This window comes from Choloepus didactylus, chromosome 10 (assembly GCF_015220235.1).
Source record: "Choloepus didactylus isolate mChoDid1 chromosome 10, mChoDid1.pri, whole genome shotgun sequence".
NCBI lineage: Eukaryota > Metazoa > Chordata > Mammalia > Pilosa > Megalonychidae > Choloepus > Choloepus didactylus.
Window position 1 is genome coordinate 13,083,956 of NC_051316.1, and position 25,460 is coordinate 13,109,415.

The window sequence follows — 25,460 nt, forward strand, 5'->3', positions numbered from 1 at the left end:
CGTTTTGTGACAGATGTGTCAATTTATCAAGAAGATAAACAAGTATAAATATATATTCACTGTTTTGGTTTGCTGAAGCTTCCGGGGTGCAATATACAGCAATGGATTGGCTTTTACAATGGGGATTTACTAACTTAAAATTTTATAGTTCTAAGGCCATGAAAATGTCCCAATTAAGGCATCATCAAGATGATACCTGGACTCTGAAGTCAGGCTGCTGGAATCCAGGACACCTTTGTCACATGGGAAGGCATATGGCAAAGTCTGCTGGTCCTTCTCTCCTGGGTTCGGGTTTCAATGTCTCAACTCCTCTGGGGGCTTTTTCTTCCAGCTCTCTCCAAACTTCTCTGGGAATTTCTCTCTGAGCTGTCTGGGCTTTTTCTTTTATCCCAATAAAAGACTCTAGTAAAGGATTAAGACCCACCTTGAATGGGGTGGGTCACATCTCAATCAAAATAACCTAACCAAAAGTCCTACCCACAATAGGTCTGCACCCACAGGAATATAATAAAAGAACATGGCATTTTCTGTGGTACATATAACACATTCTGTCTAGCTCATTCACTAACAAGAGAACCCCAAAATATATAAAGCCATAGCTGGCTGAATTGAAGGGATAAATTAGACATTTCAACAATAATATTTGGAAACTACAGTAACCCACTTTCAGTAATGGACATAACAGCTGGTTAGGGTATAGAAGACTTGAATAACACTACAACAAATTTGATACATCTGATATATATAAAACACTCCACTCAATGATAGCAGAATACACATTTTTCTCAATTGCTTATAGAATTTCTTCAGGATAGACAACATGCTAGGCCATAAAACAAGTCCCAATAAATTTAAATGGTTTGAAATTATATGAGTATGTTCTCCATCCACAATGGAATTAAAATAAAAATCAGGAACAGAAGAATATTTGGAATCCAAAAATATTCAGAAGCTAAACCACACACTTCTAAATAGTTCATGAGCCAAAGATTGAATGATGGGGAATAATTAGAAAATATCTTAGGTTGAATGGAAATAAAAACAATATGTAAGAAATTAATGGAATGAGGAGACAATACTTCACTCTCAAGTCAAATGGGAAGCAGGCCAGCTGTTGCAACATCATATTAAAAAATGGTGTTACATGGGGTAGCTGGTGGTGGATACCTGAAACTATCAAACTACAACCCAGAACCCATGAATCTCGAAGACAGTTGTATAAAAATGTAGCTTATGAGGGGTGACAATGGGATTGGGAAAGCCATAAGGACCACACTCCACTTTGTCTAGTTTATGGATGGATGAGTAGAAAAATAGGGGAAGGAAACAAACAGACAAAGGTACCCAGTGTTCTTTTTTACTTCAATTGCTCTTTTTCACTCTAATTATTATTCTTGTTATTTTTGTGTGTGTGCTAATGAAGGTGTCAGGGATTGATTTAGGTGATGAATGTACAACTATGTAATGGTACTGTGAACAATCGAAAGTACGATTTGTTTTGTATGACTGCGTGGTATGTGAATATATCTCAATAAAATGAAGATAAAAAAAATTAACTCAAAGTGGATCAAAGACTTCAATAGAAGAGAGTACCATAAAACTCCTAGAAGATAATGTAAGGAAACATCTTCAAAACCCAGAATTAGGAGGTCGCTTCTTAGACCTTACACTCAAAGCACAAGCAACCAAAAAAAAAAAAAAAATAGATAAATGGGAACTCCTCAAAATCAAAAGCTCTGTGCCTCAAAAAACTTTGTCACAAAGGTGAAGAGGCAGCCAACTCAATGGGAGAAAATATTTGGAAACTATATATCTGGTAAGAGACTAATATCCTGCATATATAAAGAAATCTTACAACTCAACATTAGTACAAACAGCCCAATTATAAAATAGGCAAAAGATATGAAAAGGTATTTTTCCAAAGAGAAAATACAAATGTCTAAAAAACACATGAAAAATGTTCATCTTCACTATTAGGGAAATGCAGATCAAAACCACAATGAGAAACCACCTCACACCAATAAAATGGCTGCCATTAAACAAAGAGGAAACAATAAATGCCGGAGAGGATGTAAAAAAAAAAAAATGGTGTTACAATACTACAGGTTTCAATAAACTGAGATTAATGCAATTTGAAACAATAGATGAGAATGAAAATATGAAAGAAGCCATAAGAAGTCTTGCTGAGTATGTTTTTAAGGTTTTTTTTTAATTGAAATTGTTTACATTCCATACAATTATCCAAAGATCCAAAGTGTGCAATCAATTGCCCATGATACCATTGTACAGCTGTGCATCCATCACAATTAATTTTTTTTCAATTTTTAGAACATTTTCATTACTCCAGAAAAGAAATAAAGACAAAAAAGGAAACTCAAATCCTCCCTTACCCATAACCACCCCCCTCTATTATTGACTCATAGTGTTGGTATAGCACATTTGTCACTGTTGATGAAAGAATGTTAAAATACTGCTAACTGTGTTATATAATTTGCAATAGGTATACTTTTCTCCCTATATGCCCCTCTATTATTAACTTCCAGTTAAAGTTTTGTACACTTGTTCTAGTTCATGAAAGAGATTTATAATATTTGTACAGTTAATCATGGACATTGTCCACTACAGGATTCACTGTTTTATACATTCCCATCTTTTAACCTCCAACTTTCCCTCTGGTGACATATGTGACTCTGAGCTTCCCCTTTCCACTACATTCACACACAATTCAGCACAATTCTCACAAAGTGCTACTCTCACCTCTGTCCATTTTCAAACACTTAAGTTGATCCCAGTCAAGCATTCTGCTCATAATAACCAACTGCCCCCATTCTTTAGTCTCATTCTATATCCTGGTAACTTATATTTCATGGTAATTTATATTTCAATTGATGGTTCCCTTTGTAGTCATGTATTTATGTATTCACCACCCTCACCACTATCCATGTAAGGACATCTCCATTTGTTCCACAAAGAAGGAAAAAGAGTCAAAGAAGCTAGAGAGACAAAAGAAAAAGAAAAGAGAGAATAAAAAAACAAAATATGACAGCCAGGAAGGAACAAAAAGAAAGATAGCATTAAACTAAAGTAGAATAGATTCAGACATCACCATGCCAAGAGTCCCATATGCCTCCCTTGTGTCCCCCTCTTATATGCATTTAGCCTTGTTATATTGCCTTTGTTACATTAAAGGAAGCATAATGTTTCTGTTAATTATAGTCCCTAGTTTGCATTGATTATATTTTCCCCCAATCCCACCCTATTTTTAACACCTTGCAAGGTTGAAATTCATTTGTTCTCCCTCATGTAAAAACATATTTGTACATTTTTTCACAACTGTTGAGCACTCTAGGTTTCTCTGAGTTATACAGTCACAGTCTTTATCTTTCCTTTTTCCTTCTGGTGTCCCACATGCTCCTAACCTTCCTCTTTCAACTGTACTCACAGTCACCATTGTTCAGTGTACTAACATTGCTGTTCTACCATCACCCAAGATTGTGTTCTAAACCTCTCACTCCTGTCTTTTCCTCTCTGTCTTTGTAGTGTTCCCTTTAGTATGTCCTGTAGTGCAGGTATCTTGTTTACAAACCCTGTCATTGTCTGTCAGAGAATATTTTAAAATCTCTCTCATTTGCAGGACAGTTTTGCCAGATATAGGATTCTTGGTTGGCAGAATTACTCTTTCAGTATCTTAAATATATCACACCACTTTCTTTTTGCTTTCATGTTTTTTACTGAGAAATCCACACATAGTCTCATCAAGCTTCCTTCATATGTGATGGATCAATTTTCTCTTGCTTCTTTCAGGATTCTCTCTTTATCTTTGATGTTTGATAAACTGATTAAGTGTCTTGGCATAGGCCAATTCAGATCTATTCTGTTTTGGGTATGCTGCAATTCTTGGATCTGTAATTTTAAGTCTTTCTTAAGAGATGGGAAATTTTCATTGATTATTTCCTCTATTATTTCTTATGCCCCCTTTCCCTTCTCTTCTCCTCTGGGACATTCATGACATATACATTCATGCATTTCATGTTGTCATTCAATTCCCTGAGATGTTACTCCTATTTTTCCATTCTTTTCTCTATCTGTTCTTTTGTGTGTAGGATTTCAGGTGTCTTGTTCTCCAGTTCCTGAGTGTTTTCTTCTGCCTCTTGAGATCTGCTCTTGTATGTTTCCATTTTGTCTTTCATCTCTTGTATTGTGCTTTTCATTTCCATAGATTCTGCCTGTTGTTTTTTTGAACCTTCAATTTCTACCTTATATTCACCCAGTGTTTTCATTATGAACTTCGTCGCTTTTCCCACATCTTCTCTAAACTTTTTGAATTGATTTATCATTTGTTGTTTCAATTCATGTGTCTCCTTTGAAGTGTAAGGTTGTTCCTTTGACTGGGCCATAACTTCATTTTTCTTAGTGTAGGTTGTAGATTTCTGTTGTCTAGGAATCTTGTTTCCTTGGTTACCCCAATCAGGTATTCCCAGACCAGAATGGGCTCAGATCTCAGAAGGGAGCAATATTCAATATCAGTTCTCCCTGAGGGTGTGTCTTAGAAGATTGACACACCCTGTGAGGCCTCAATTCATTGTGCTTTTCCTAACCTCCCCAGCAGGTGGCACTTGTCAGCCTGTAGCTCCTGACTGGTGTAAGGATTTGTGGCCCCCTTAGTCCTCAATTTCTGTTTTGGCTGTTTTCCCCAGCCTCTGGGGTCTGGTTCTGAATGGGAAGCAGTTGTAAGGCTGGCCAGCAACTCCTTACTCTCAGGGAAGATACACCCCATAGGGAATTTTCATTTGCATTTAAATAGGCTCTTTGTCTCTCTGATTCTTCTATCTCCACCCTTGTCTGTATCAGAGGTCTGTGAACTGAAAATGGCTGCAGCTTTCTCTACTGTGCCACCCAGGTTAAGAGAGAAAGGGACAGAAATCCCCCCTTCAAGGCCAGTCCAGAATTCTTCCAGCTTCACTTGCCATCCAGAGATAGCACCCAATCTTCTGGGCTCCCCCTCCTGGCACAGAGAAATCCATTAGCTCTTTAAGTTTAGTCATCACTAAAAGTCTCTGTCTGCTTGTTGGGTATTTGTAGCTTGTATTCAGCCATCCACATTTGTTAATCAAAACCCCAGTTGGAGCTGGACTAAGGTATATCTGCTTGCTCAGAGAGTGCTTGCTGCTCTCTATCATAGCAAGGTCTTGCAGTTTGGGGTGCCATGGGGGATGGGCCCTCAGCATGGGTCCACAGTCTTTATTTACAGATTTTATGCTGTGAGCCCAGGCATTCCTCCCAATCCAGGTTGGTGTATGATGTGTGGACAGTCTTGTTTGTCCCCCAGCATTTATTCCAGATTATTTACTAGTTGTTCCTGGTTGTTTATTAGTTGTTGCATGGGGACTAACTTCCACTTCTCTCTATGCCAACATCTTTTTCTCCTCCCTGAGTACTTTTATAATAACATGATGTTTCACTTTAAGAGAGCACTGGACCTGTGAGGCAGCAGATTTTGCATAAAAGGGTGTAGACAAAAAAATGAGGAGTGTAAATTCTACTGAACTATTCTGAGAGGTAATTTGAGAAAGAAAAGAGGGAAAATTGGCAAATAAATAATCATGTAATTGAAACTGTGGCTGCAGCTGTCTTCAAAGTATTTTAATGAAGTTGGTTAAATCTAAAATGTACAATTTGAGGACTGTTTGGGTTGCAAATGTATTACTTTAAATAAACACCAATTGTAAAAAGATTAATGGAATGCAGCAAAAGTAATGTTTAAAGGGAAATTTATAGCTATTATGTCTATATTAGAAAAGAAGAAAGATACCAAATCAATAATCTAAACTTTAACCTTAATAAATGAGTTAAAAAGATGCAAACTAATCTCAAAGGAAAATAAAGATTAAATGAAAATCAAGGAACTCAAATACAGAAAAATAGAGAAAATCAGTGAAACTGTCAGTTGGTTCTTTGAAAAGGTCAACTAAATTGACAAACCCTTTAGTTAGATTGACACAGGAAAAAAAAGAGAAGACAAAAATTATCAAAATTAAGAATGAAAGGAGCCATCACTACCAACCTTACAAAAATTGGGATTGTAAGGGAATACCATAAAACACTTTGTGGCAATATTTTATACAATTTAGATGAAATGGATAAATTCTTAAGTGGCACAAACACCAATCAGGCAATAGTGGAGGAGGAGACACTTCTCAAGTCATTCAATGAAAGATTTTCCCTGCAAATTTTTATTTGCATGTATTCCTTGTGACATATTGACAGCTGAGTTTCTGAAGAAAGTACAGCAACCAGGAGACTAGGATCTACACAGTATATGGAAATTAAGCCCCAAATTAACCATTCATTTCAAAGAACACTTAGAATTTTCATAAGTACTATATGAAGTTGTGTGCAATCTAGTGCAAAAAAGCACATCTCAAACCCATTACTTTATTGCAAGTTAGAGTCACACACTGTTTACCTATTGTTCTGGTTTTCTAATGCTGCCATTATGCAAAATACCAGAAAGGGAATTTATTAGGTTGCTAATTTATATTCTAAAGCCATTAAAAGTGTCCAAACTAAGGCATCGACAACAGGATACCTTTACTAAAGAATGGCTGATGGTGTCTGGAACACTTCTGTCTCCTGAGAAGGCATGTGGCTGGCATCTGCTGTTCCTTTGCTCCTGGGTTGCATTTCAAAATGGCATTCTCCAAAATGTCTCTGTGTCTCTATTAGGTTCTCCAGGGCAAACTCTGGGATTCATCTCTTAGCTTAGCAATTCTGAAAATCCTTCTCTCCACATCTCCAACCATCTCTAAGCATCAGCAAGCATCTCAGTTTGTGTCAGCTCTTTTTAAAAGACTCCACTAAACTAATGAAGACACACCCTGAATGGGTGGGGCCACATCTCCATGGAAATCATCTACTCAAAAGTATCACCTGCAATTGGGTGAGTCACATCTCCAGGAAATGACCTAATCCAAATATACCACAAGATTGGATAAAAACATGGCTTTGGAGGGGACATAATATATTCAAACCAGTACAACCACACCAGAAGCTTTGTCTTCTCCCCTTTCCCAGGACAAGTGGACTGGTACCTGGCTTCAACAGGCACTGGGTCCATGTCTTCAAACCAAGTATGGGAGGCCCACAATTCTTGATCTAGGCACCATGGACAGTTTCACTGGGCCTGGCTTCAAGGACTTGCATCTTACCACAGAAACTTACTCCTGAGCCACAAAAGACTTTGTTTCTGCTTTCCTCCAGATGCTGTCTCTCAATTTTGCTTCCAGAGGTTAGGAGCCCATATGTTGCCTGAGGCCACATGACCAGTTTTCAATCTTGAGTCCTAGTTCCACTTCTCTATCCAGAACCAATATCCCTGCTTTTTGCTCCAGGGTATAAGTACTGACCCCTGCTGCCAGGTTCTAAGTCCTATATATTCATCACCAAAGGCGAGTTCCTGGCAGTACCAACTTCTTGCAGGCTGGGGCCCACTTCCACCAGGAGCCAACTGGGTCTGACCACCACACTGAGAGGCAGGGCAGCTGGAGTAGCTGATGGAAGGGAGGGGATCTACTCAGTGCATAGCACCACAGGACACTGGGAGTCAGACACTGCCCAGATGGGCTTTCCAATCCCTACCACTTCCATCCTGACCTCACTTTTCCAAAGGCAAATCCCCAACTTCTGGAGATCTCTGGCTTGGTTGTGCTGGGAACCCAGGTGATTCTGCTCTGAAACATGCTCCTTGCTGACAACAGACCCCCCAATCCCCAATCTGGCAGATGAAACCCATACACTTTTAAGCTGATTGGATTCTCAGTAGTCTATTTGGTCAACCCATTCTCTGGGATGGATATCCAGTCAACAAACTAATCCAGACACCTCAGTAACACTTCAAATAACTAATTGACACAATTCTCATTGTGTCACTCATCAATCCCAGAGAAATCCAGATATCTGATTGATTTCTGAGCAGCTATCTGATGAACTCACCTCATTCCCTTTCCCAGGATATGCTCTCTCCAACTAACAAGGAGTCTCCCCTTACCACTACGGAAATAGACTTCCAACCAAGGTCACAAGCCAGTGTGTTTCCCTAGAGAGACTGAATATCAATATTGGCTCCAGGGGCTAAGACCCCACCACTTCCTCCATGAGCTGTCCGCCCCTTAGGTTGAAGCACTGCACCTTGCTCCAGAGGCCAAATCCCCTATGCTGGTCCTTGAGGCTAAACACAGCTTCCCACCCCCAGGAGGTAGAGCCTCCATTCCTGACACTAGAGGATATGTTCCCAATTCTTGATTGAGGAGACAAGCCCCAATTTTTGCTCCACAATCTAAGCCCTGGTTCTGGATCTTGGACCTAAATATGACCAGGTCCATGGACCCAACTTTAGACCTGGACCATAGGCCTGGAACTTAGAACTGCATTTTGGATCTCAGAACTGTATATTTAAAATGCCCTTTGGACTTTGGCTTGGATCTCAGACCTGGATCTCACACTGGGACATTTTTCTTGAATCTTGGCCATGGGTTGGAACTGGGCATGACCTGGGACATGGACTCCAATTCTGGATCTAGACCATGAGACTGGACTTGGAATTTGGTCCTGGGCCTCTGCACTGGACCTGGACTTTGGATCTGGATGTGGGAACTGGACATTTGATGTGGATTTGAAATTGGAACTGATATTAGACCTGGGTCTGGACCATGGATCAGGATTTTAGGCTTATATCTAGATTTTGGACCTTAACTTAAAATTGGTCTTTGAAACTGGGTCTTGGACCAAGATTTAGACATGACCTGGACATTGGAACTAGACTTTGCCCTTGGACTCACACATTGGATCCAGATCTTGAACCTCAAACTGAACACAACCCTAACTCTAACCCTTAATATAGTCCTATCTATAGCTCTAACAGTACACCTCTTTCTAGCTCTAGATTTAGCCCTAACCCTCATTGTAACTAAAAACCTAGTTATAGCTCTAAGCATAGTCCTATCCCCAGTAACAGCCCTAATATTAACCTTAATCCTAACACTAGCCTTAGTACTAGCTCAACACTAAACTCTAGCCCTAGGCCTAATCTCAATTATAACCATAACCTTAACCCCAAACATAAGCCTAACCATAAGCCTAACTGTAAATCCTACTCTAATTCACAAGACAGCTCATTTCAGTTTTCCTTAGAGAATTGCATATAATGCATGAGATAGTCCTTCTTCCAGGAGATGGAGCTTAATGCATCTCCCCTTAAACATATGCTGGACTTAATGACTCACTTACAAAGAAAAGAATATAGAAAGGGAAAAAATAGTAACTTTACAGTGGAGAAACCTGGCAGACACCAATTTAATGAAACAATCAAGGTTAACATCACTAGTGACCTCATGTTATATATCCCTCACATGACGTGATGAAAAGGGCACTTCACCTCTGTGGTATTATTCCCCCAAACCCATAAACCCAGTATAATCATGAGAAATAATCAAAAAAACTAAATTAAGGGACATTCTCAATGACACCAGTACTCTTAAAACTTCTCAAGGTCATAAGAAACAAGGAAAAGACTGAGGAACTGCCAAAGATGAGAGGAGACTAAAGGGATATGATGACTAAGTACAATGTGGTATCCTGAATAGGTTCTTGGAATAGATGAAGGACATTAGTGGGAAAACTGATGACATCAGAATAAAGGCTAGAGTTTAGTTAATTTCTTAGTTTGGACATATGCACCATAGTTATGTAAGATATTAACATTAGGGAAAACTGAGTAAGGGAACACTCTGGACTACTTTGCTGGTTCTAATCTAATATATCCCACACAAAAGCCAATCTTGTGGGTGCAGACTTATTATGGTAAGATCTTTTGATTAGGTTGTTTCCATGAAGATGTGATTCACCCAACTGCTGGTGAGACTTTTTGATTGGATTATTTCCATGGAGGTATGACCCTGTCCATTCAAGGTGGGTCTTGATTAGGTTATTGGAGTCCCTAAGAGAGCCCAGACTGACATAGGCCCTGACACCTAGATATCCAGAAAAAGATGCTTGGAGATGATAAGCTAAGAGTAAAAGCCCAGAGTTTGACCCAGAGAAGCTAAGAGAGGAACCCCAGATGCTTAGAGATAAATGCCCTGAGATGACAAACAAGTATGCACAGGAGCTGAGAGAGAGAAGCTAAGAGAGCCAGAATCCCAGAGACATTTTGGAGAAAGCCATTTTGAAACCAGAACATAGGAGCAAAGACAAGCAGATGCCAGCCACATGCCTTCCCAAGTGACAGAGGTGTTCCAGATGCCATTGGCCTTTCTTCAGTGAAGGTATCCTCCTGTTGATGCCTTAGTTAGGGCACTTTTTTGGCTTCAAACTGTAAATTTGTGTCCTAATATAACCACTTTATAAAAGCCAATCCATTTTGTATTTTGCATAATGGCAACTTTAGCAAACCAGAACAACTAATTTGGCAAATTTTCAGTAAATATCACTTTTTTCCCTCAATTACAAAAGGGAATTTTTAAGCTTTTGACTATTAAGAACCATATTTGAGAGAAACTAGACCTAATTGATGAATGACCACTCTTCTTTGTAAGTGAATTATAACTAGTTTATAAAGAATTATACAATTAAAAATTTGCTGTTTTAAAACAACTAATGAAATAAATAAATCAGGCAAGACCATTAAAAGAAAGTTTGATGGGTGCTTTGATATTTGAGTTGCTGGTCAAATAAGGAAAAATGCACTTTTACAATGAAGGAATCAGGCAATAACCCCACCTAAACCCAATTGTTAGTGTCATATTCAGTCATTATTTGCATTTTGTGATGCAATGTACAGCTCAGAGTCTCAACTATAGAGAATTCTTGTTTAAAATGTTTAACTTGAATCTAACCAAGCAAACATCATTAAGCTGGGAGGGGGGGCTAGTTTATATTAAATTAGACTAAAAAGACCTAGCAAAAATAGCATATATATCTAGATTAGATTCCAGTTTGAACTACAACAAAAGCTATAAATAGCATTCTTGGGAAATTCATAGGTAGTAGCAAAAGAAAAAATAGATAAATTGGACATCATCAAAATTAAAAAAATGTTGCACATGTAAAGACATTATCAAGAAAGTGAAAGTCAACCAACAGAATTGGGAGGAAAACACACGTCTCATAAGGATTTAGTACCCAGGATTTATAAAGACCTCTCACTACTCAACAACAAAAAATAAAACACCCCAATTTAGAAATAGACAAAAGACTTGAATGGTCACTTCTTCAAAGTAGATATACAAATGGCCAATAAGCACATGGAAAGATGTTCAACATCATTAGCCATTAGGGAAATGCAAATCAAAACCAAAATGAGGTACCAACTCACACCCACTGGAATGGTCATTAATTTTTTATTTTTTAAATTCAGATTTATTGAGGTATATTCACATATACAATCATTTGTGTTGTACAATCAACTGTTCACAGTATCATCATATAGTTAGTTGTGCATTCATCACCCCAATCTATTTTTTGAACATTTTCCTTATATCAGAAAAAGTAAAAATAAGAAAACAAAAGTAAAAAAAACACCCAAACCATCCCCCATCCCATGTTATTTTTCATTTAGTTTTTGTCCCCATTTTTCTACTCTTTCATCCATACACTGGATAAAGAGAGTGTGATCCACAAGGCTTTCACAACCACACTGTCACCCCTTGTAAGCTATATTGCTATACAATTGTCTTCAAGAGTCAAGGCTACTGGGTTAGAGTTTGATAGTTTCAGGTATTTACTTCTACCTATTCCAATGCATTAAAACCCAAAATGAGTTATCAATATAGTGTGTAAGAATGCCCATCAGAGTGACCCCTTGACTCCATTTGGAATCTCTTAGCCACTGAAACTCTATTTTGTTTCATTTTGCATCCTCTTTTTGGTCAAGAAAATGTTCTCAATCCCATGATGACAGGTCCAGATTCATCCTCAGGAATTATATCCTGTGTTGCCAAGGAGATTTACACCCCTGGGAGTCAGATCCCATATAGGGGGGAGGGCAGTTAGTTCACCTGCCAAGTTGGGTTAGCTAGAAAGAGGGCCACATCTGAGCAACAAAGAAGTACTCAGGGGGAGACACAGGTACAATTATAAGCAGGTTTAGCCTCTCCTATGCAGTAACAAGCTTCATAAAGGCAACTCCCAAGATAGAGGGCTTGGCACACCAAACCACCAATCCTCAATGTTTGTGAGAACATCAAGAACAATCCAGGTGATGAAGTCCAATATCTCTGCATTTTTCCCAGCTCCTCAGGGGGGCCCTGTATATATATTTTTATTCTCTGCCCAAATTACTTTGGGATGTGTTGTTATTTCACACTAACCTACACAAACTTGCCAGGTCTCACTTTCTATTCAAAGTTCCATGTAATTATGGTGTTTGAACAAACTGTACAAGTTAAATTGTTTAGGAAATATAGATCTGGCACCAACTAAACATCTCTTCCCTTGGGGTCACATGGAAGTTGAAGTTTTAAAACACAGTATTGTCCTTCATCCTTTGGCCCAATTAGCCCCAGTCCTAATCAGATATACTTCATTCATATCTCTAGTTGAAGTTTGGACTCTTTTTCAGCTTTTCTAACAGTTGCTGTATGTGTTAATACTGACATTCATATCTGCTGCGTTCTACCTCTGAGTTTCAGATGTCACACAGATACCCAAAGTTCCAGGGATTGATCAGGTTATACACAAAGGGATCAGCATCTTGGAATCTGGAGATAGCCACTACAATTCAAGAATATATGTGGCTGGTGTAAGAGCTTACAATCTAGGGACTTTCACAATAAGCATTCCCCTGATAAACTGTGCTCTAATATTCAATTCTGAGTTTACACATTGTCATTAGTCCTTATAGGTGAGGCATTGTAGTGTTTGCCTTTGTTTCTGGTGTAGTTCTCTCAAAATGCTGTCTACAAGATCCATCTACCTCGTTGCATGTCTTACAGCTTCACTCCTTCTCACAGTTGCCCAATATTCCATTGTTTGCACATACAACCGTTCAACATTCTGTTCCTCAGTCAATGTACACTTAGGCCACCTCCACCCATTGCAAATCATGCATACTGTATCCGTAAACACCAGTGTGCAAATGTCCATTTATGTCCATGCTCTCAGATCCTCCAAGTATATGCCCCCTAATGAAGTTGCAGGCCCTCACGGAACCGCATACTTAGCTTCTTGTGGAACCACCACACTGTCATCCAGGAAGGTTACACCATTCTGCCTCCTATCCAACAGTAAATACATACATCACTCTCTCCACATTTTCTCCAGCACTTTTATCCCTGTTTATATTTTCCCTATAATTTTATAGAGCTATATTCACATACCATATAAATATCCACAGAATACAATCAGTTGTTCATGGTATCATAATACACTTGTGCATTTATCACCACAGTCAGCACTTGAACATATTGATTACTACAAAAAAGTTTTTAAATGAATAATAAAAAGATAATAAAAAGAAAAATAAAATATCATACAATGCAATGTAATAGTAGGGTCAGACAACTACACCACTACCAAGAATCCCATATCCCTCCCTTATATCCCCCTCTCCTATGCATTTAGCTTTGGTATATTGCCTTTTTTACATTTAATGGAAGCATATTACAATGTTACTGTTGACCATAGACTCCAGTTTGCTTTGACATTTTGTCCCCAATACCATCTCATTTCCAACACTCTACATGGTTGACATTCATTTTTTCTCCCACATGCAAGAAACTTTTTATATTTGTACCCTTAGTCACAATCATTAACCACTTCAGTTTCTGCTAAGTAAAACAGTCCCAATCTTTATCTTCTATCTTTACCTCAGGTGACATACATGTTCCTAGCCCACCACTTTCAGCTTTACTCATGGACTTTTGTGTTCAGTATACTTAAAATATTATGCTACCATCACACAGTATTATGCTGTCAATTTCTGGATCTATATAATATTGCTAACATTCTATAGTCCTTAAGCATCAAATGTCTGATCTCCACCCTCTTTCTATCTCCTTATAGCCTGTGTTATCAGCTTTTAAATCTCAAAGTTTGCTCTTTAATGTTAGTTCATATTAGTGAGACCATACAGCATTTGTCTCTTTGTTTCTGGCTAACTTCTGTCAACATAATGTCACCAAGTTTCATCCATGTTATTATATGTTCCATGTCTTTGTTCTGTCTTACAGCTGCATAATATTCCATCATGTTTATGTACCAGTTTGTTTTCCACCTGTCCACTGATGGACATTTGGGCTGTTTCCATCTCTTGGCTATCATTAATAATGCCATGGTAAACACGGTTTACAAATGTCCACTTGTGTCTTAACTTTCAGTTCCTCTGAGTATATACCTAAAAGTGGAATAGCTGGGACATATGGCAAATCTATCCTTAGCTTCCTGAGGAACCACCAAACTGTCTTCCAGCATGGTTGTGCCCTTCTACTTTCCCACCAATGAATAAGTGTGCCTCTTTCTCCACATCCTCTCCAGCACTTGTAATTTTCTGTTTTTTTTGGATAATGGTCACTCTGGTAGGTGTGAGATGATATCTCATTGTGGTTTTGATTTGCATTTTCTGAATAGTCAGTGAAGTTTAGCATTTTTTTCATATGTTTTTGAGCCATTTGTATTTCCTCTTCAGAAAAGTGTCTGTCCATGTCTTTTGCCCATTTCTTAATTGGGTTGTTTGTCTTTCTGTTGTTGAATTGTACAATTGCTTTATATATTTTGGATATTAAACCCTTATCTGATATGAGGCTTCCAAATATTGTCTCCCATTGCATGGGCTGCTCTTTAACCTTTCTGACAAAGTCCTTTGATGTACAAAAGTGTTTAAATTTGAGGAGGTCCCAATTGTCTATTTGTTCTTTGGTTGCCTGTGCTTTGGTTGTGAGGTCTAGGAAACGACCCCCATCATAAAATTCTTAAGACATTGCCCTACATTTTCTTCTGAGATTCTTGTGATCTTAGTGCTAAAGTTTAGGTCTTTGATCCATTTCAAATTAATTTTTGTATAAGGTGTGAGGTAGGAGCCCTCTTTCCTTCTTTTGGAAATGGATATCCAGTTCTCCAAATGCCATTTATTTAAGAGGCTGCTCTGTCCCAGTTGCTTTGGCTTGACTGCCTTATCAAAGATCAATTGTCTGTAGATAAGAGGTTCTATTTCTGAACACTCAATTCAATTTCACTGGTCAGTATAACTATCTGTATGCCAGTACTATGCTGTATTGAGTGCTGTAGCTTTATAATATGCTTCAGAGTCAGGTAGTATGAGACCTCCCACTTCATTCCTGTTTCTCAAGATATTTTTGGCTATTCAGGGCACCTTGCCTTTCCAAATAAGTTTGGTTATTGGTTTTTATATTTATACAAAGTAAGTTTTTGGGATTTTAATTATTATTGCAATGAATCTATAGATCAGTTTAGGTAGAATTAACATCTTAATTATATATAGTCTTCCAATTCATGAACATGGTATGTTCTTCCAATATTTAAGGTCCTGTTTGCTTTCTTTTAGCAGTTTCTTGGAGTTTTTTTAATATAGATCTTTTGTGGCATTCATTAAGTTTATTCATAAATACTTGATTCTTTTGGTTGCTATTGTAAATGAAATTTTTTCTTGATTTCTTCCTCTTATTACACACTTCTTGTGTGTAAGAACACTACAGACTTTTGTGTGTTGATCTTGTAGCCTGCCATGTTGCTGTATTTTCATTAGCTCTAATAGCTTTGCTGTAGATTTTTTCTGGATTTTCTACATATAGAATCATGTCATCTGCAAACAGTGAAAGTTTTCCTTCTTCCTCTCCAATTTGGATGCCTTGTATTTCTTTTTCTTAAATAACTGCTCTAGCTAGAACTTCCAGAACAATGCTGAATAACAGTGGTGACAGTGGGCATCCCTGTCTTGTTCCTGATCTTAGAGGGAAAGCTCTCATTCTGTCCCCATTGAGTATGATGTTAGCTGTGGGTTTTTCATATATTGAGAAAGTTCCCCTCATTCCTATCCTTTGAAGAGTTCTCATCAAGAAAGGATGTTGAATTTTGTCAAATGCCTTTTCTACATTGATTGAGATGATGATATGGTTTTTCTCCTTTGATTTATTGATGTGGTGTATTACATTAATCAATTTTCATGTTTTGAACAAGCCTTGCTCACCTCAAACCCCACCTGGTCATGGTGTATAATTCTTTTAATGTACTGCTAGATTTGATTTGTGAGTATTTCATTGAGGAGATTTGCATTTATATTCATTAAAGAGATTGATCTATAATTTTTTTGTAGTATCTTTGCCTGATATTTGGTATTAGGATGATGTTGGCCTCATAGTAAGAGTTGTGTAGCTTTCCCTCCTCTTCAATTTTTTGATGAGTTTGAGCAAGATTGGTACTAATTCTTTCTTGAATGCTTGGTAGAATTCACAAGTGAAGCCATCTTGTCCTTGGCTTTTCTTTTTGGGAGGTTTTTGATGATTAACTCAATATTTTAATTGTCATTAGCTTGTTGAGGTCATCTATTTCTTCTTGAGTCAATATTTGTTTTATATGCTTTTCTAGGAAGTTGTCCATTTCATCTAAGTTGTCTAGTTTATTAGCATATAGTTGCTCATAGTATCTTCTCATTATCTCCTTTATTTCTGAAGGGTGAATAGTTAAATCTTCATTCCCATTTCTGTTTGTATTTATTTGCATCCACTCTCCTGCTCTCTCTCTTTTTTCTTACCTTAGATAGGTGTCCATCCATTTTGTTCATTTTCTCAAAGAACCAACTTCTGGTTTTATTGATTCTCTCTATTGTTTTCCTGTTCTCAATTTCATTTATTTCTGCTCTGATCTTTTTTATTTCTTTCCTTTTGTTTTCTTTACAGTTAGTTTGCTCTTCTTTCTCTAGTTCCTCCAGGTGAACAGCTAATTCCTCAATTTTTGATCTCTCTTCTCTTTTAATATAGGCCTTTAGGGCAATACATTTCCCTCTGAGCACTGCCTTTGCTTTATCCCATAAGTTTTGATATGTTGTGTTTTCATTGTCATTTGCCTTGAGGTATTCACTAATTTCTTTTGTAATTTCTCCTTTACCCACTGGTTTTCTAAGAATATGTTGTTTAGCCTCTATATATTTGTGAATTTTACAATCTTGTGCCTATTATTTATATCCAACTTTATTCAATTATGACCCAAGAAAGTTTTTTTTATAATATCAATATTTTAAAATTTGTTGAGACTTGCTAGGTGATCAAGCATGTGGTCTATCCTAGAGAATGTTCCATTAGCACTTGAGAAAAATGTGTATTCACCTGTTGTGTGGTGTAGTGTTCTATAAATGTCTGTCAAGTCTAGTTCATTTATCATACAATTCAACATCCCTTTTTCCTTATTGATCCTCTGTCTAGATATTTTATCAATTATGAGAGTGGTGCACTGAAGTCTCCAACTATTGTTATACAGGTATCTACTTCTCTCAGTGTTCTCAGTGTTTGCCTCATGAATTTTTAGGCTCTCTGGCTTGGTGCATATTTATCACTGTTTTTTTTTTTTGATGAATTGACCCTTTTATTAATATATAGTGTCTTTTTTTGTCTCTTTTCATTGTTTTACTTTTGAAGTATAATTTGTCTGAAATTAATATAGCTATTCCCACTTTTTTCTGGTTGCTGTTTTCATGAAATATCTTTTTCCTACCTTTCACTTTCAGCCTATTTTTGTCCTTGTTTCTAAAGTGAGTTTCTTGTAAAAAGCATATATATGGATCATGTTTTTTAATCCATTCTGCCAGTCTCTGGGGAGTTTAATCCATTAACATTTAGTGTTATTACTGTAAGGGCAGTACTTTCTTCTACCATTTTGTATTTTGGATTTTATATATCATGTCTGGGAACCAGGAGGGAGAACAAAAACTCCAACCATAGATAAACTGAACCAGACACCAGACACCAGAGAATCTTGGAGCAGTCATCCTGGTGGAGAGGAGATAGGACTAGCAAATACCACAGAAAATCAACAAATAAAAACAGAGACTTTTTGGAAACCCAGTGAACATACTATAGAGAAGGTCAGGGCTCAAACAGAATCAGGCACATATACAAATCCAGGAGATGAGAGCCCTTGTCTGAAAAGTTGGTTTCTTTGCTTTCTTGGTTGTTCCTTAATCACCCTGAACTCCTTGTTCTTAGCATTTCAATAGCCCATTAGATATGCAAGGACTGTAAATTGTCCATAGTGGGCCCTCTTTTTCTTTTATTTTTTTTTTTAACTTTTTCTCTTTTTTAAAAAATAATTACTCTAAAAAGTCCATTACAGAAAGGCTCAAAGACTTGCAATTTGGGCCCAGGCAAGAGCAGAGCTAAGATACCTCTGTGAGAAAAGAAATAAGTCTAGTGGTGGAGAAAATTTGCTAAACACAATAACTTCCCAAGAAAAGGGGGGCATGGCCCAGCTCTTGTTGTAGCTCCCCTTTTGGGAACTCAGACCACAGGGGCTGGAATTCAGGAACCAGTTTCAGTCATCCATGCCCCTGACAGGGTCAGGGCCACTGGGATAACCAAAGGCTCCATGCCTCCTTACACAGATGGAGAACTGCAGGATGGCAAGCACCAACTGCTGGACAGCATAGGATAAGCACAGAGTCTAAAGGCCCCACAGGAATGTCTCATTCTCAAGGAAACTCCATTTGCTCCTCCTGAGACCTGGGCCTCTCTGGGCTGGGAAAACCTGACTGGGGTTGACCATATCTGAGGAGACCATCATGCAAAAAGGCTACATAGAGGCAGGGCAAGAAACAGAAAAACAAGAGGTGACAATCTGATCAGCTAAACAGAATCTAAGTTAACTGTCTAGAATAAGCTGAACTGAACACCAAATGCTAGAGAACAAAGCCAATCAACAAGAAAACCCTAGGTAAAAGAGTGAAAATGAGCTCCAGAATAAACCAATCAAGAAAGCCAGATGCTTAGACAGCTTAAGGTAAAGAGCCATGCTAGGGAACATGAAAATATGGAGAGCCAAAGGAACAATCTAATAGTTCAACCAAGATACAGGAGTTGAAGCAATTATTGCTAAATACATTCAATGAACTGAAGGAAGAACTAACTGGAGATGTTCAAACAAATCTCAATCAATTTAAAAATCAAGTCAATGAACTGAGGGAAGACATAGCAAAAGAGATGAAGGGTATAAGGAGGACACTGGATGACCATAAGGAAGAATTCATAAACTTGAAAAAAACAAATGGCAGAACTTATGGGAATGAAGGGAATAATGGAGGAGATGAAAAAGAAAATGGAAGGATACAACAGTAGATTTGAGCAGGCAGAAGAAAGGATCAATGAGTTGGAAGACCAGACATCTGAATTCACACACATGAAAAAACAGATGATGAAAAGAATGGAAAAATATGAGCAGGGTCTTAGGGAGCTAAGTGACAACATGAAATGCACAAACATACATGTTATGGGTGTCCCAGAGGGAGAAGAGAGGGGGAAAGGGGCAGAAGAAATAATCACTGAAAATTTCCCAACTCTTCTGAAAGACAGAAAATTAGAGATTCAAGAAGTACAGTGCACCCCAAACAGAATAGACCCCAATAGACCTACTCCAAGACACTTACTGATCAGATTGTTCAATGTCAAAGATAAAGAGAGAATTCTGAAAGTAACAAGAGAAAAACAATCCATCTGTGATGGTTAGGTTCATGTGTCAACTTGGCCAGGTGATGGTACAAAGCTGTCTGGTCGGAAAAGCACTGGCCTAAGTGTTGCTGTGAGGATGTTTGTGGTTGGTTAATAAACCAACAGGCTGGTTTGCTGAATCATCAGTCAATTGGCTGCAGCTGTGACTGATGACATCAATGAAGGGCATGACTTCCACAATGAGAGAATGCAGTCAGCTGTATTTAATCCAATCAGTTGAAAACTTTTAAGTGAGACAGATAGAGGACCTTCACTTCTTTGGCTGAGCATCAGAGTTTTCCCTGAGTAGTTCATTGAAGTTGCCAGTTCATTTCCTGAGGAGTTCATCAAACATCGTCATTGGAGTTGCATTTGCTGCCTGCCCTACAGACCTATGGAATTGGCTCATAGATCACGGAGTACCAAGTAGTAAAATAGATGGGCAAAAGAATTCTAGGTCAAGTGAACAAAAGTCTCCCTTGAATTACAAAAGCAGTGAGTCATGGCCCCTTAATCAATTCCCATACTTGAGACAGCTTACTGATCCAGAGCCCCTTGAATGAGGGGAAGGCTGGGTACTCTTGGGGAAGGACCCTGTTACACTGCCAAACACTTATACTGTTAATCTTCCTCCCAGCCTTCCCCAGGGGTACCTGTGGCCTTTTACTAGGGTAACTGTGTATTGGGGAAAAGGAAATGATCAGATACTTTGGGGATTATTAAATGCTGGTTCAGAAGTGACATTAATTCCAGGAGACACAAAATATCTCTCTGGTCCAACAGTCAGAGTTGGGGCTTATGGAGGTCAGGTGATCAATGGAGTTTGAGCTCAGATCCATCTCACCGTGGGTCCAGCGGGTCCCTGGACACATTTTGTTGTTATTTTCCCAGTGCTGCAATGCATAATTGGAATAGATATACTGAGCAACTGGTAGAATCCTCACATTGGTTCTCTGACTCATGGAGTGAGGGCTATTATGGTAGGAAAGGCCAAGTGGAAGCCACTAGAACTGCTCCTGCCTAGCAAAGTTGCAAACAAGAAGCAATACCAGATTCCTGGAGGGATTGCAGAGATTAATGCCATGCTTAAGGACTTGAAGGATGCAGGGGTGGTGATTCCCACCACACCCCCATTCAACTCTCCTATTTGGTCTGCACAGAAAACAGACGGGTCTTGGAGGATGACAGTGGATTACTGTAAGCTTAGTCAGGTGGGGACTCCAATTGCAGCTGCTGCTCCAGATGTGGTATCATTGTTTGAGCAAATCAACACATCCCCTGGTACCTGGTATGCAGCTATTGATCTGGCAAATGCTTTATACTCAATTGCTGTTAGTGAGGACCATGAGAAACAGTTTGCATTCAGCTGGCAAGGCCAGCAGTTTACATTCACTGTGCTACCTCAGGGTTATATCAACTCTCCAGCCCTATGTCATAATATTGTCTGCAGGGATCTTGATCATTTCTCCCTCCCACAAGACATCACATGGGTCCATTATATTGATGATATCATGTTGGTTGGACCTACTGAGCAAGAAGTAGCAACTACTCTGGATTTGTTGGTAACATATTTGCATGGCACAGGAAGGGAGATAAATCCAACAAAAATACAGGGGCTTTCCACCTCAGTAAAATTTCTAGGTGTCCAGTGGTTTTGGGCCTGTTGGGATATCCCTTCTAAGGTGAAGGGTAAGCTGTTGCATCTGGCCCCTCCTACAAACAAAAAAGAGACACAACACAGTTGGCCTCTTTGGATTTTGGAGACAACATATTCCTCATTTGGTTGTGCTACTCTGGTACATTTGCTGAGTTTTGAATGGGGATTGGGAAAAGATGAGGCTCTGCAACAGGTCCAGGCTGCTGTTCAAGCTGCTCTGCTGCTCGGACCATATGATCCAGCTGACCCAACAGTACTGGAAGTGTCAGTGGCAAACAGAGATGCTCTTTGGAGCCCTTGCAGGCTTCTATAGAAGAATCACAATGCAGGCCCTTAGGATTTTGGAGTAAAGCTTTACCATCCTCTGCAGATAACTACTCAATATGAGAAACAGCTCTTGGATTGTTACTGGGCCTTAGTAGAGACAGAACTATTAACCATGGGCCACCAAGTTACCATGAGACCTGAGTTACCTATCATGAGCTGGGTGTTGTCCTACCCACCAAGCCATAAAGTTAGGCATGCACAGCAGCACTCCATCATAAAATGGAAATGGTATAAATGAGATAGAACTTGAGCAGGTCCTGAAGGCATAAATAAGTTACATGAGGAAGTTGCCCAAATGCATATGGACCATGCTCCTTCCACCTTATCTTCTCTTTCCCAGCCCACAGCTATGGAATCTTGGGGAGTTTCTTACAATGAGTTGACTGAGGAAGAGAAAACTCAGGCCTGGTTTACAGATGGGTCTGCATGATATGCAGGAACCACTCAAAAGTGGACAGCTGAAGCACTGCAGCCCCTTTCTGGTATGTCCCTTGTTCTAGTTTGCTAATGCTGCAGAATGCAAAACACCAGAGATGGATAGGCTTTTATAAAATGGGGGTTTATTTCACTACACAGTTACAGTATTAAGGCCACAAAGCATCCAAGGCAACACATCAGCAAACGGGCACCTTCACCGGAGGATGGCCAATGGCCTCCGGAAAACCTCTGTTAGCTAGGAAGGCAGCTGGCATCTGCTCCAAAGCTCCGGCCTCAAAACGGCTTTCTCCCAGGACGTTCCTTTCTAACAAGCTTGCTTCTCTTCAAAACATCACTCCCAGCTGCACTCTCTTTTCTCTCTTTGAGTCAGCTCATTTATATAGCTCCACCAATCAAGGCCCACCCCAAATGGGTGGGGCCATGCCTCCATGGGAACATCTCATCAAAATTATCTCCCACAGCTGGGTGGGGCACACTCCAGGCAAATCTAACCAGCACCAAAACTTCTGCCCCACACAAGACTATAAAGATAATGGCATTTGGGGGACACAATACACTCAAACCGGCACATCCCTGAAGGACAGTGGTGAGGGGAAATCCTCCCATGGTGCAGAACTTCCAGCAGTGCACCTGGTTGTTCACTTTGCTTGGAAGAAGAACTGGCCCAAGGTGCATTTGTATATGATTTGTGGGCTGTTGCTTTGTATATGATTCATGGGCTGTTGCTAATGGTTTGTCTGGATGTTCAGGGACTTGGAAGTAACATGTCTGGAAGATTGGTGACAAAGAAGTCTGGGGAAGGGTTATGTGTATAGGTCTTTCTGAGTGGGCAAACAACATGGAGATATTTGTGTCTCATGTGAATGCTCAACAGTGGGTGACTTCAGAAGAAGTTTTTAATAACCAAGTGGATAAAATGACACATTTGGTGCTTTCAACAGCAACTACTGTCATTGCCCAGTGGGCTCAAGAACAAAGTGGTCATGGTGGGAGGATGTAGGTTATGTGTGGGCTGAGCAACATGGACTTCCACTCACCATGGTTGACCTGGCTACAGCCACTGCTGAGTGTCCAATCTGCTAGGAGCAGAGACCCATACTCAGTCCCTGATGTGGCACCATTCCCCAAGGTGATCAGCCTGCTACCTGGTGGCAGGTTGATTACATTGGACTACTTCCATCATGGAAGGGGCAGCATTTAGTTCTTACTGGAAAGACACATGGTCTGGATATGGGTTTGCTTCCCTGCATGAAGTGATTCTGTCAAAACTACCATCCATGGACTTACAGAATGCATTATCCACTATCACGGCATTTGTTTTAGATTGCTAATGCTGCCAGAATGCAAAACACCAGAAATGGATTGGCTTTTATAAAGGGGGTTCATTTGTTTACAAAGTTACAGTCTTAAGGCCATAAAATATTCAAGGTAAGTCATCAACAATTGGGTACCTTCACTGGAGGGTGGCCAATGGTCTCTGGAAAACCTCTGTTAGCTGGGAAGGCATGTGGCTGGTATCTGCTCCAAAGTTCTGGTTTCAAATTGGCTTTCTCCCAGGATGTTCCTCCCTGGGCTGCAGCTCCTCAAAAATGTCACTCCTAGTTGCTCTTGAGATGTTTGTCCTCTCTTAGCTTCTCTGGAGCAAGAGTCTGATTTCAACAGCCATCTTCAAACTGTCTCTCATCTGCAGTTACTCTCTCAGCTTCTGTGCATTCAAGGTGTCCCTCTTGGCTGTAGAAAGGTTGCTCCTTCTGTCTGAGCTTCTACAGTACCCCAGTAAACTAATCAATGTCCTCCCTGAATGGGCTGGGAAATGCCTCCATGGAAATCATCCAACCAGAGTTATCACCTACTGTTGGGTGGGTCACATCTCCATGGAATCACTCAAAGAATTACAATCTAATCAATACTAATAGGTCTGTCCACAGAAGATTGCATCAAAGATAATGGTGTTTAGGGGGACATAATACATTCATTCATACTGGGACATTCCACACCCTGAACCCCAAAATGACATGATCTTTCCACATACAAAATACATTAATCCCTTCATAACATGACAAAATCTTCAATCATTTCAGTAATAATAGCAAGATCCCATCAAAATCAGTTACAGGTTTGGTCTGTTCTAATGCAAAATTCCCCTCTGGCTCTGTACCAGTGAAACTTAGAACAAGTTATCTGCTTTCAATATACAAAGGAGAGATGGCCATAGGATAAACATTCCCATTTCCCTAAAGAGAAACTGAAAGGAAAACAGGGTTTAAGGGACCAAAACAGTTCCTGCAGCCCACAGGGCAAACTCCATTAGATTTCAAAGTCTGAGAATCATTTACAGAATCATGTATCCTTGGGACTTGAGAGAGCAGGAGTCTAACCCTTCTTAAGGGCCTTTGTGGCAGCCCTTTTCTCTCCAAATACTGGGGTGAGTGCTCCAACATATCCATACATTGGGGAGACCACCATCTTGGCCCCACCCTCCTCAAACATTGAGGCAGCACCCAAATTCTCTTCCATTTCTGGGGCACAGGCTCAACCCCTCAGAAGAGTGGGGTGGTGGCCAGGCTCTCCCCAGTCCCCTAGGAATGTGCCCCACCCTGTTTGAGGCCTGAGGTGGCAACCCCTTTCCTGAAGATTGAGGTGGAAGGTCCACCCTTGACCTCAGGGGCAAACTCACCCTTTCCATGCATGTGGGCCACTCCACTCTCCCATCCTGAGATGTCTTGACTCCAGACCTCAACCTCCATGTCTCTGTCTTTGAAGAAAATTTTCCTTCAATTTGTTCCTTGTCTTTCTCCTCCAGTCCCAACTGGCAGTGGCTCTGCCTGTAAAGAGCTCACAAAAATTCTAGTGGCTTTGCATGAAGCACAAGGGGTCAAAGCCATCAGACAATAGGACTTTCCACAAATCCTTTATGCTTAACTCCTTCTCCAACCCTGGCTTGTACTGAAATGTCAGCTGGCTTCCATGTTTGGTTACATCCTCATGTTGGGCTGTAGCTTCTGGGAATTCACCCTCTGGAAGCCCAGAATTTTTCAGGCCATCAATTTCTGGTTTCTCTGAAGTCAAGAGTTCATTTCTCAGCTTATCTCTGTCCTCTCACATTTTACTATAAGCCGCAAGTAAAAGCCAGGCTACTTCTTCTATATTTTGCTTGGAGAGCTCATCAGTAAATATTCCAAGTCATTGCTTTCAAATTCTGCCTTCCATCTGAAACCAGGGCTCAATTTTCCAAATTTTCTGCCACTTTAAAACAAGGATCACCTTTCTTTCAGTTCATAACAACACATTCATCATTTCTGCTCAAGTCCTCTTCAGAAGTACCTTTAGAGTCC